This window comes from Sus scrofa, chromosome 1 (genome assembly GCF_054392235.1).
Source record: "Sus scrofa isolate SSC_HxYL_T2T_F1_AM1 chromosome 1, Sscrofa_HxYL_maternal_Yorkshire_Landrace_v2.0, whole genome shotgun sequence".
NCBI lineage: Eukaryota > Metazoa > Chordata > Mammalia > Artiodactyla > Suidae > Sus > Sus scrofa.
The window spans coordinates 189,571,575-189,583,985 of NC_139383.1; the positions used below are offsets into that span (position 1 = coordinate 189,571,575).

At 38.0% G+C, this 12,411-nt stretch overlaps 2 long non-coding RNA genes across 3 annotated transcripts in view; one reads left to right on the forward strand and one right to left on the reverse strand.

Moving 5' to 3' along the window:
* LOC146406913 (uncharacterized) overlaps positions 1-4,979 on the forward strand; it is a 709,993-nt gene extending 705,014 nt beyond the window's left edge. The window contains exon 5 of the long non-coding RNA XR_014841467.1: positions 3,078-4,979. This is a non-coding gene — a long non-coding RNA (uncharacterized LOC146406913). The remainder of the gene's footprint in view (positions 1-3,077) is intronic.
* The window catches only part of LOC110262098 (uncharacterized), a 286,132-nt gene that overhangs the window by 186,259 nt on the left and 87,462 nt on the right, over positions 1-12,411 (reverse strand). The window lies entirely within an intron of this gene.

A 12,411-nucleotide genomic window follows, 5' to 3' on the forward strand; every position in this document is an offset into this window, starting at 1 on the left:
GAGGCATAACTCTCCCAGACTTCAAGAAATACTACAAAGCCACAGTCATCAAGACATTGTGGTACTGGTACCAAAACAGACATATAGACCAATGGAACAGAATAGAGAACCCAGAAATAAACCCAGACACCTATGGTCAATTAAACTTTGACAAAGTAGTCAAGAACATAAAATGGGAAAAAGAAAGTCTATTCAGCAAGCATTGCTAGGAACCTGGACAGCTGCACGCAAAGCAATGAAACTAGAACACACCCTCACAACACACACAAAAATAAACTCAAAGTGGCTGAAAGACTTAAATATACGACAGGACACCATCAAACTCCTAGAAGAAAACATAGGCAAAACATTCTCTGACATCAACATCATGAATATTTTCTCAGGTCAGTCTCCCAAAGCAGTAGAAATTAGAGCAAAAATAAACCCATGGGACCTCATCAAAACTGAAAAGCTTTTGCACAGCAAAGGAAACCAAAAAGAAAACAAAAAGACAACTTTCAGAATGGGAGAAAATAGTTTCAAATGATGCAATGGACAAGGGCTTAATCTCTAGAATATACAAGCAACTTATACAACCCAACAGCAAAAAAGCCAATCAAGCAATGGAAAAATGGGCAAAAGACCTGAATAGACATTTCTCCAAAGAAGATATACAGATGGCCAGCAAACACATGAAAAAAATGCTCAACATCCCTGATTATTAGAGAAATGCAAATCAAAACTACCATGAGATACCACCTCACACCAGTCAGAATGGCCATCATTCATAAATCCACAAATAACAAGTGCTGGAGGGGCTGTGGAGAAAAGGGAACCCTCCTGCACTGCTGGTGGGAATGTCAACTGGTACAGCCACTATGGAGAACAGTTTGGGGATACCTTAGAAATCTATACATAGAACTTCCATATGACCCCGCAATCCCACTCTTGGGCTTCTATCCGGACAAAACTCTACTTAGAAGAGACACATGCACCCACATGTTCATTGCAGCCCTATTCACAATAGCCAGGACATGGAAACAACCCAAATGTCCATCGACAGATGATTCGATTCGGAAGAGGTGGTATGTATACACAATGGAATACTACTCAGCCATAAAAAAGAATGACATAATGCCATTTTTAGCAACATGGATGGAACTAGAGACTCTCACACTGAGTGAAAAAGAGTCAGAAAAACAAAGATAAATACCATATGATATCACTTATAACTGAAATCTAATATCCAGTGCAAATGAACATCTCCACAGAAAAGAAAATCATGGACTTGGAGAAGAGACTTGTGGTTGCCTGATGGGAGGGGGAGGGAGTGGGAAGGATCGGGACACAATTTAGAATAGATTTACAAGAGATCTGCTGAGTAGCACTGAGAACTATGTCTAGATACTCATGTTGCAACAGAACAAAGTGTGGGGAAAAAATGTATACATGTAAGGATAACTTGATCCCCTTGCTGTACAGTGGGAAAAGAAGAGAAGAGAAGAGAAGAGAAGAGAAGAGAAGAGAAGAGAAGAGAAGAGAAGAGAAGAGAAAAGAAAAGAAAAGAAAAGAAAAGAAAAGAAAAGAAAAGAAAAGAAAAGAAAAGAAAAGAAAAAGAAAAAAGCAAACTCTGCAGAATGAACTTGGCATGTTCAAGAAATAGTCAGGAGGCTTCACCGAGGGTCACAGAGTAAGCAAGGAATCCTGGGGGTTAGGGGGTGCCATCAGATAAGGTGTGAAAAACTCGCAAAGCCAGGTCACCTTGGGCCTTGTGAGGTACAGTTTTATTTGCTTTAGGGTACAATAAGGTTGTCACTCTCTCAAGTTCACACAGGTCCACATTCAAACCCTGCCTGTCTGATTCACCCTATTTCACTAGATTAAGAGAAAAAGATTGTTATTTTATTGACTATCACCTTCACAAAATTAGGTTAGGAAGGGTAGGCTGAAAATTCTTTTAAGAAAGTGGTAACAGCGAAAAGACCTGAATATACCAGTTATGTTTGTATTATTAAGAGATTATTAAGAGATGACTGGAACTATGTAACGGTTGTACTTAATTCTTGATAATTAAATTCTGCAAATGGAAACACTATTACACTATTTTTATGAACCAGTTATAGATAATGCCCAAGGAAGTTCAAGTCATATTCCAAAATAAGTAATTTTTTCAAATAGGAAATATGATCACCCAACTCACAACAGAGCTCAATTAAATTTTCTGTGATTCAAGTTAAAAGATATGTTAAACCCTAAGTTATCACTCCTGTTAGGAGAATTTCTTCTGGTTAACCCACTGGAATCTCAAGTCCCTAAAATGTACTCATCTGCTTGCTGCATTTCAACAGTATCTGAATAAGGTGATTACTTGGAGAAAAACTGATTGCTGTATTTTTAAGGTAAGAAACATGGGGGGATGGATCGCAACAGGATGGGTATGGAATGAAAAGATGTGAAAGGTAGGAAATTAGAGTGTATAAAGCAATTGAAACTCATCTGAGTAAAAGCAAAAGCAGTTTTAGTGCAGTGTGAAACATTAAGTCAGAACTGAATGTCACTGGTTACTATAGGAACTTAGGTAATAGAAAATGAAAACAGCTGGATTTATGACTCCCATAAATGTGTTAAACAGCTGCCTACTCACTGCCAATGGAGACTATCAAGTGTGGTAAATGGTGAGACATTTACATACAAGAGTGTAGGAAGGAAAATGAATAAGCTGATAAATCTTTAAATTTTAAAGTATAAATTAAATATATTTAAATTAGTTCCAGTCATTTCTTAATAATCTACTGGTTTATCTTGAGAGAGGAAAATCACAAAGCATATATATATTTTTTTAATTGTCACATTGAGTGGAATTTGGTCTTCCACAAAGCAAAGCTATAAAGTTCCCTATCAGCTATTCTAACAACTGTCTCAAATAACCACAGGAATTCAAAAGTGATGGTTGTATATGATATTAACAGTAAATTAGAAAAGCAGAAGTATTTATTCTAAACCACCATAAACTACACAGATTAATGCAACCCAATAACAAATTAAGGAGTGTTTTTCTCAAGTTTGTTATTTTCTGATTTCCTCCTTTCTATCCCCAGGATCATTGCTGAATTCAGGATCTCCTTTGCTGACAGGAGCAACTGCAATAACCACCTAAGCTACTTTTTCAAGCATTCTCCTCCAGTCCATTTTCCACACTGTTTTGTGAGCCTTCTTTCTAAAACATCATTTCCTGCTGAAACCCAGGATTCCTCAAACCTGTAGGAAACGAGTCAGACTGATTACTCAGGTATACATGGGGTTAGGTCACCTGGATGGAACAATTTTTAGTTATATCCTTTAAGACTAGGGTGACCTAGTGAGAATGCTGAGCATATTGGAAAACTTTTTTTGTTTGTTTGTTTTTTAGGGCAGCATTTACAGCATATGGAAGTTCCCAGGCTAGGGGTCAAATTGGAGCTACAGATGCCAACCTATGCCACAGCAACGTGGGATCTGACCATGTCCACAACCTACACTACAACCTACACCACAGCTCACAGCTACCCCAGGTCCTTAACACACTGAGCTGGACCAGGGATTGAACCTGCATCATCACAGCTATGGGTCATATTTGTTTCCACTGTACCACAAAGGGAACTCCCTATCAGGATACTTTTTTTTGTCTTTTGTCTTTTTAGGGCCACACCCACAGCATATATAGGTTCCCAGGCTAGGGGTCCAATTGGAGCTAGAGCTGCTGGTCTACACCACAGCTCAAGGCAAAGCCAGATCCTCAACCCACTGAACAAGGCCAGGGATCAAACCTGCAACCTCATGGTTCCTAGTCGGATTTGTTTCCACTGTGCAACAATGGGAATTCCTCAGCATACTTTTGATTGTAAAAGAGCTATGAATAATTAACCCTAGCACAGCAAGCATAAACAAATTAAAAATGGGAAAATCATGAAATGCAATTACCTTACTTAAGAGCCAAGAGAGAAGACTCTCACAGTCCCTTTACTTTCCTGAGATTAATCAGTTGCTCCCTTCTCTGTGCTCCCTGAGCACTTGGAATGTTTCTCCACTTAGCAATTTCACATAGGATTGTGGGTATCCTAATATTTATTTCCCCTGCTATGTTCGTATGTCCAAAAAGTCAAAGATGCATCTTTGTATCCTGAGTACCAAGCACAAGCCACATACTTAAAAGGTGTCTAATATGTCTCACGGTGGTGAATTAATATTGAAGCAGATGATTATGAGACTTCAGTGGAAAAAATAAATGCTCCAAAAAATGGTATTAAAACCAGATATAGATTTGATCACCCAGGTCAATCTATAAAATTATGTTGCATAGGAACTCTATATGAGTATTTATCCCAAAGGAAAGGGATATACAGATGATCCACATTGCCTACCCAAAAATAGTACATAGGAGTCCCCGCTGTGATACACTGGGTAAGGACTCAGCCCTGCCAAAGCTCTGGCAGAGGTTGTAGCTGCAGCTGGGATTTGATCCCTGGACTGGAACTTTCAAATATATATATTTGATTTGTGCATTTGATCAATGCATTTGATCTGTGTATTTATTCTTTGAGATGAAAAAATAACCTTGCATTCTTTCTTTAAATGGCATGTACAAAGATAAAAGATAAATGCAAAAATTTTTAATCCTGGTTTTAAAATGCTTTGCAACATGTTAAATAACATGTTAAACAATATGTTGCAGTTACAAAAGCCTCTCTTTTCCAGTCACAATGCTAGCACTTCTTCTCAAATTCTCACTAAGGTATGATTCTGCAATTAATCTGCTCAGCTGATTAAAATAATTCCCATTTTTTCCTCCTACAAATGTTCTACATCTGCATGATGTTTCCCACACAGGAGCAGCATAGCTAATTCTGTGTAGTCATCACAGCAGACACAAATGAACCAAAGATGTAACTCAAATGAAAACATCCAACACTGTAAACGGCAATAATGGAAAAAATAAAAATCATTAAAAAAAAAAAAGAAAACATCCATGACCCCAAATGTGCATCATTAGGGATCCTCATGAAAAAATGCTCAGAATTTAGGTATATTTTCTTATTTTATAGAACCAAATATTTGATTTTTACAATATGTGATTTAGAATGATATAAAATGCTTTTTTTTTTTTTTTGTCTTTTTGCTATTTCTTGGGCCGCTTCTGCGGCATATGGAGATTCCCAGGCTAGGGGTCTAATCGGAGCTGTAGCCACCAGCCTACGCCAGAGCCACAGCAATGCGGGATCCGAGCCGCGTCTGCAACCTACACCACAGCTCACGGCAACGCCGGATCCTTAACCCACTGAGCAAGGGCAGGGAACGAACCCACAACCTCATGGTTCCTAGTCGGATTCGTTAACCACTGCGCCACGACGGAAACTCCTAAAATGCTTTAAAATAAGAATATGAGAATATATATACATGGGCAAGACTATGTTATTTGTTTCAGGAACTTAACAGTCTTCATGAGACAAATAATCCCTCTTAGCTGAAATGTAAGGAGAGGGGCCTCCTCCAAATCCTACAAGTCTTCACCCTAAGGAGATCTCTAATCACATTTTAAAAGTCTCAGGAGAGCTCTGCTAGCCCCAAGATGCAGTCAGATGTAAACTGCAACCTTCAGTCTGTTATTCATAAACAAATCTTATCAAACATACTTGAAGCCAACTATTTCTAATCCATTTTTACTCCCACCTTTCTTTACTGCTTTGCACTTTCCCTCTCCTATATTGTCCTATCATCCATTTGATAAAATTTCATTACTATATATATGTACTTATTTCATATAATTAGAAAAGATTTTAAAAGCAAAAAGAATAGTATCTGGTCTTATATCTAGGTCTTAATCCATGTTGAGTTTATTCTTGTGTATGGTGTTAGGGAGTGTGCTCATTTCATTCTTTTCCATGTGCCTGTCCAGTTTTCCCAGCACCATTTATTGAACAGGCTGTCCTTTCTCCATTGTATATTCTTGCCTCCTTTGTCATAGATTAGTTGGCTGTAGGTGCATGGGTTTCATTCTGGGCTTTCTATCCTGTTCCACCGATCTACATTTCTGTCTTTGTGCCAGTACCATATGGTTTTGATGACTGTGGCTTTATAATATCGTCTGAAGTCAGGGAGCCTGATTCTTCCAGATCCATTTTTCTTTTTCAGGATGTCTTTGGCTATTCTGGGTCTTTTGTGCTTCCAAACAAATATCAAAATATTTTGAGTTCTGTGAAAAATGTCCTTGGTAATTTGATAGGAATTTCTTTGAATCTACAGGTTGCCTTGGGTAGTATAGTCATTTTGATATTATTGACTCTTCTAATCCAAGAGCATAGTATGTCTTCCCATCTATTTGTATCATCTTTGATTTCTTTCATCAGTGTCTTATAGTTTTCAGAACACAGGTCTTTTGTCTCCTTAGGTAGGTTTACTCCTAGGTATTTTATTATTTTGGATGCAATGGTAAATGGGATTGCTTCCCTAATTTCTCTTTCTGATCTTTCATTGTTAGTATATAGAAATGCCATCAATTTCTTTGTATTAATTTTGTATCCTGCGACTTTGCCAAATTCCTGGATGAGCTCTAACAGTTTTCTGGTAGAGTCTCTAGGGTTCTTTAGGTATAGTATCATGTCATCTGCAAATAGTGATAGTTTTACTTCTGCCTTTACAATTTGGATTCCTTTTATTTCTTTTACTTCTCTGATTGCCTTGGCTAGGACTACCAAATCTATGTTGAATAGTAGTGGTGAGACCGGACATCCTTGTCTTGTTCCTGATCTCAGGGGGAATTTTTTCAACTTTTTACAATTGAGAATGATGTTCGCTGTGTGTTTGTCATATATGGCCTTTAGAGTGTTGAAGTAGGTTCCCTCTATGCCCACTTTCTGAAGGGTTTTTATCGGAAATGGGTGTTGGATTTTGTCAAAGGATTTTTTTTTTTTCCTGCATATACTGAGAGGATCATATGGTTTTTATTCTTCAGTTTGTTAATGTGGTGTATCACATTGATTGATTTGCAGATATTGAAGGACACTTGCATCCATGGGATAAATCCCACTTGATCATGATGTACAATCCTTTTAATGTATTATTGGATGTGGTTTGCTAGTATTTTGTTGAAGATTTTTGCATCTATGTTCATCAGTGAAATTGGCCTGTAGTTTTCATTTTTTGTGGTATCTTTGTCTGGTTTTGGTATCAGGGTGATTGTGGCCTCATAGAATTAGTTTGGGAGTGTCCCTTCCTCTGGTATTTTTTGGAATAGTTTCATAAGGATAGGTGTTAAACACCTAGATATAAGACCAGATACTATAAAACTCTTAGAGGAAAACGTAGATCAAACACTCTCCAACATAAATGACAGCAACATCTTCTTAGATCCACCTCCTAGAGTAACAGTAAAAACAAAAATAAACAAATGGGACTCAAAAGTTTCTGCACAGCAAAGAAAACCCTGAACAAAACAAAAATACAACCCACAAAATGGGATAAAATCTTTACAAATGAATTGAATGACAAGGGGTTAATCTCCAAACTTTATAAACACCTCCTACTGCTCAATACCAAAAAAAAACAAACAAACAAACAAACAAAAAACAAAACAAAACAAAAAAAAACAAACAACAACAACCCCATCAAAAAATGGGAAGAAGATCTAAACAGACAATTCTCCAAAGAAGACATACAGGTGGCCAAAAAACACATGAAAAGATGTTCAACATCACTCATTATTAGAGAAATGCAAATCAAAATCACTATGAGGTACCACCTTACACCAGCCAAAATGGCCATCATCAAAAAGTCAACAAACAATAAGTGCTGGAGAGTATGTAGAGAAAAAGGAACCTTATTACACTGTTGGTGGAAATGTAATTTGGTGCAACCACTGTGGAAAACTCAGAAAACCACTGTGGATTCCTCAGAAAACTACAAATAGAACTACCATTTGATCTAGCAATCCCACTCCTGGGCATCTATCCAGAGAAAACCATGACTCGCAAAGATACATGTACTCTGATGCTCACTGCAGCAATATTTAAATAGCCAAGACATGGAAACAACCTAAATGTCCATTGACAGAGGAGTGGATCAAGAATATGTGGTATATATACACAATAGAATATTACTTAGCCATTAAAAGGAATGAAATACCAGCATTTTTAGCAACATGGATGGACCTAGAAGTTGTCATGCCAAGTGAAGTCAGTCATACAATGAGATACCAACATCAAATGCCATCACTGACATCTGGAGTCGGAAGAAAAGGCACAGTGAACTTCTTTGCAGAACAGATACTGACTCATAGACTTTGAAAAACTTATGGTCTCCAAATGAGACAGTTTTGGGGGTGGGGGATACGCTAGGGGTGGGGGGATGGAAATCCTATAAAATTGGATTGTGATGATCATTGTACAACTATAAATGTAAAAATTCAATGAGTAATAAAAGACACACACAACAAAAAAATAAAAGCAAAAAGAGTAAAAGTCATTCATGAGAAAACTGTCAACTGAAAATAAAAAAAAATTTAAAAAGAACAACCTAAAAGTTGAGAGGTTTTAATTGGTGGGCAAAGCTGAGGACTTAAGTCCAAGACATGGCATCTCAGATAATTCTGAGAAAATGCTCCAAAGAGTCGGGGGAGGGGGATGCCAGGTTATACAGGAGTTTTTGCAACAATAAAAGATTACTTTTAGTGAAAGAAAAACAGATATCATAAGGAATTTAGTGCCTTTCTATGTATGAGAAGATGTGAGAGTGGGGGTTAACTGAAATCATTTCTTTGATATGCATATCACCATCTGGGACCAGTATACTGTATTTTTTCATCCTGAGTTTTCTCAGGCTGTACCATCAGGAGGGCTACATCATCCTTTGTTTACTGATCAGGCAGGCAATATTTTTCATTCCCAATACCACTATCCATAGACTGAGTATATGGGATATTCATTCGCTGCTTCATTTGGAATCACATCCTCTAGAAACTTCCCCTGCCCACAACCCCAGGTCATGGGGAAGAATCAGAAGCTTTGCTTTACCCCATGGCCCCATGCCCTTACTCACAGCATATTAGACTAGAAATCCAATTTCTGACTACCCAAAAGTCAATTTCATTCTCTTCACACTTTGTCTCACAAATTTGAGTTAAAGAGTTCCCATTGTGGCAGAGTGGAAACAAATCTGACTAGTGTCCATGAAGATGTGGGTTTGGTGCCTGGCCTCAGCTCAGTAGGTTAAGGGTCTGGTGTTGCCATGAGGTATGGTGTAGGTTGCAGTCTTGGCTCGGATCCCAAGTTGCTGTGGCTGTGGCGTAGGCCGGCAGCTGTAGCTCTGATTCGACCCCAGCCTAGGAAGCTGCATATGCTGCAGGTGCGGCCCTAAAAAAAGAAAATAATGAGTTAAGATGCAGGGAGACTGATAATGATAATGGTAGTTACCACTGATATTTATGCATTGTATAAGCAGATTTAAAGGAGTGGAGGAGACATAAAAAAAGCACAGAAGCCAGAAACCAGAAATAAGGAGGTCCCTTTATCACTCAACAGGTTAAGAACATGAAATAGTGTCCATGAGAATGTGGTTTGATCCCTGGCCTCACTTGGTAGGTTAATAATATGGCATTGCTGCAAGCTGTGGTGTAGGTCAGAGCTTGTAGGTTTTTTGGGCTATAGCTTAGGCCATCAGCTGCAGCTCTGTTTTGACCCCTAGCCTGGGAACCTCCATATGTCTCAGGTGTGGCCCTAAAAAGAAAAAGAAAAGAAATGAAGATAGAAAAGAAGGGGAAAAAAAGGAAAGAAGAAACCTGAAACAAAAGAGATCAGACAGTCCTTGAGAGGCAGAAACATTGGTACATCAATGTCTAGTGGCTCCTTGGTGCTGGATCCCAGAAAGTATGACATAATTCAGTCCTTGCATTTGTAAAACGTGGTTATATCTTTACAATAATTGCCAGTCACCACTATTCTCTGTCCTTGTTATTGTTATATCTGTTATATGTAGAGTTTTATATATATATATGTATGCACAATACATAATTTTTTTGCTGCACCCTCAGCATATGGAAGTTCCCAGGCTAATCAGAGTTACAGCTGCCAGCCTACACCACAGCCACAGAAACTTGGAATCCAAGCCCTGTCTGTGATCTACATGTCAGCTCGAGGCAACACTTAATCCCTGATCCATTGAACAACGCCAGAGATCAAACCCCCGTTCTCACAGATACTAGTCAGGTATTTTTCTGCTTGGCCACAATGGGAACTCCCAATACATACATTTCCTTTTATAAAATGGTGCCATATTATTTTGTTTTGACCACATTTTCCACTGAATACATCCTGAGCATTTCTGTGTCATTAAGTATTCCTATATTTTCATGACTGCATCATTTTCTATCATGCAATGTTACTATGGTTCATATAACCAACACCTTGCTGGAAGACATTTAGATCATAACACTGTTGAAAGTCTATGCCTTTTCCCTTGTCTTTCCAGAATCCATTTTCTTTTATAAATAAGTCCCCTTTATGAACTCAGCCTTTACAAGGATGAGTCTCCGCTGCTGTGCTTAACTCTCCAGGGAAAGCTTTAGACATTTCAGGGAAAGCTGATGGCAGAGTCTCCCACTGTCTCTTCCAGACCATTACTCCTACATTCTTGTGAAGGCAAAAGAACAAAGTGACAAGAGACCAAGTTTTGGAGCCAGATTGCATAAGTGGGTTCAAATCCCAACTCCACCATTTATATAACTTTAAACAAGTTCTAGAACTTCTCTAGGACTTGGTTTCTTCATCTGAAAAGTGGAAATAATGTGCCTAATTCACAGGGCTGTGAAAGATCAAATGAGTTAAAAGATATCAAGCACTTAGAGCACTGCCTGGCACACCCTAATGTTATCTATTAATATTGTTAGAAAGTTTATTCCACTCTGAGATTTATCTGTCTGTTATACACAGCCTTATCCTCCATATCAATTGAGTTCCAAAGTTTCCTTTTCCAGCCTATATTTACTATAGTCCTAGGAAATTTAACTTCCATGAAGCCTCATTTATAATTAAATTTAAACCAAATTTGTCCAGAGAAAACCATGACTTGAAAAGATACATGTACTCTAATGTTCATTGCAGTACTATACACAATAGCCAAGATATGGAAACAACCTAAATGTCCATCAACAGAGGAGTGGATAAAGAAGTGGTACATATACACAATAGAATATTACTCAGCCATTAAAAGGAAAGAAATAACAGCATTTGCAGACCTAGAAATTATCATGCTAAGTGAAGTCAGTCAGACAGTAAGACACCAACATCAAATGCTATCACTTACATGTGGAATCTAAAGAAAGGACACAATGAACTTTTTTGTAGAGCAGATACTGACTCGCAGTGAAAAACTTATGGTTTCCAGATGAGACAGGTTGGGGAATGAGGGATAAACTGGGGGTTTGGGATGAAAATGCTATAAAATTGGGTTGTGATCATCGCTGTACAACTATAAATGTAATAAAATTCAAGTAATTGAAATAAATAAATGCAAATATTGACTAGCCCCCCCCCCCACACACACACAAAAAGAGAATGGGTCTATTTCTGACCCTTGAAGAAGAGAGTAAACAAAGAAGGATTTTAAAGAAAATGCCTTCACCCACACATTTACGTATTTATTCATTCATTAGTGGTAGGTACTGTGAAATCAGGGGGAATAAAACATAGGCTCTGTCCTCAAAATCTTATGGTCTGGCCTTCTAAGGAGACTGGGTAGTGTCATCCTGTATACTTACATATGACTTGTTCTATATATGGATTCTGCTCAATGATACTTCAAATGGTACAGTAAAACAACAATATATGTACCACCATAAAGCCTTTGAATTACGAAGACTTCGAAAAATAAATAAACCAAATTTAACTTCCAACAATCTAATTTTCCACCTTGTATTTATTATAATCCTAGGAAAATTTAACATCTGTAAAAGTGCCAACAACCTCATCTTTACAATTTATGGCTGCTTTTATCCAGTGATTCTCACCTGAGTTCATCTTAGTCACTTCCTCATAAGGCCACACCAAAGGATCTTCACCAAAAAACACTCCACCTAAGAAAGCATCTATTTGTTCAAGGACATGTCTTCTCTCCGGGCAGGCAAAATTCTTATTTAATCAAGGGCACCACACAGGATCCTCTCATCCTGGAGCCCTCCTTGTTTACACCCATAGCCATTCTCCCTTCTTTTATCCTATTCTCTGAATATTAAATAGTTCTCTTCCTGCTCAAGGGCAAATTCCCTAATTCTTGTCCCTTCTCCCCCTCCTTCAGGATTTTGCTCCTTTTGTCAACATCCGACTCCTTTATATACTTCTTTTCTTCCTTCTGCACTCTTTCACCTCACTTGAAAACAAACTCAAGCCTTTGTCAGAAAAACAAGTA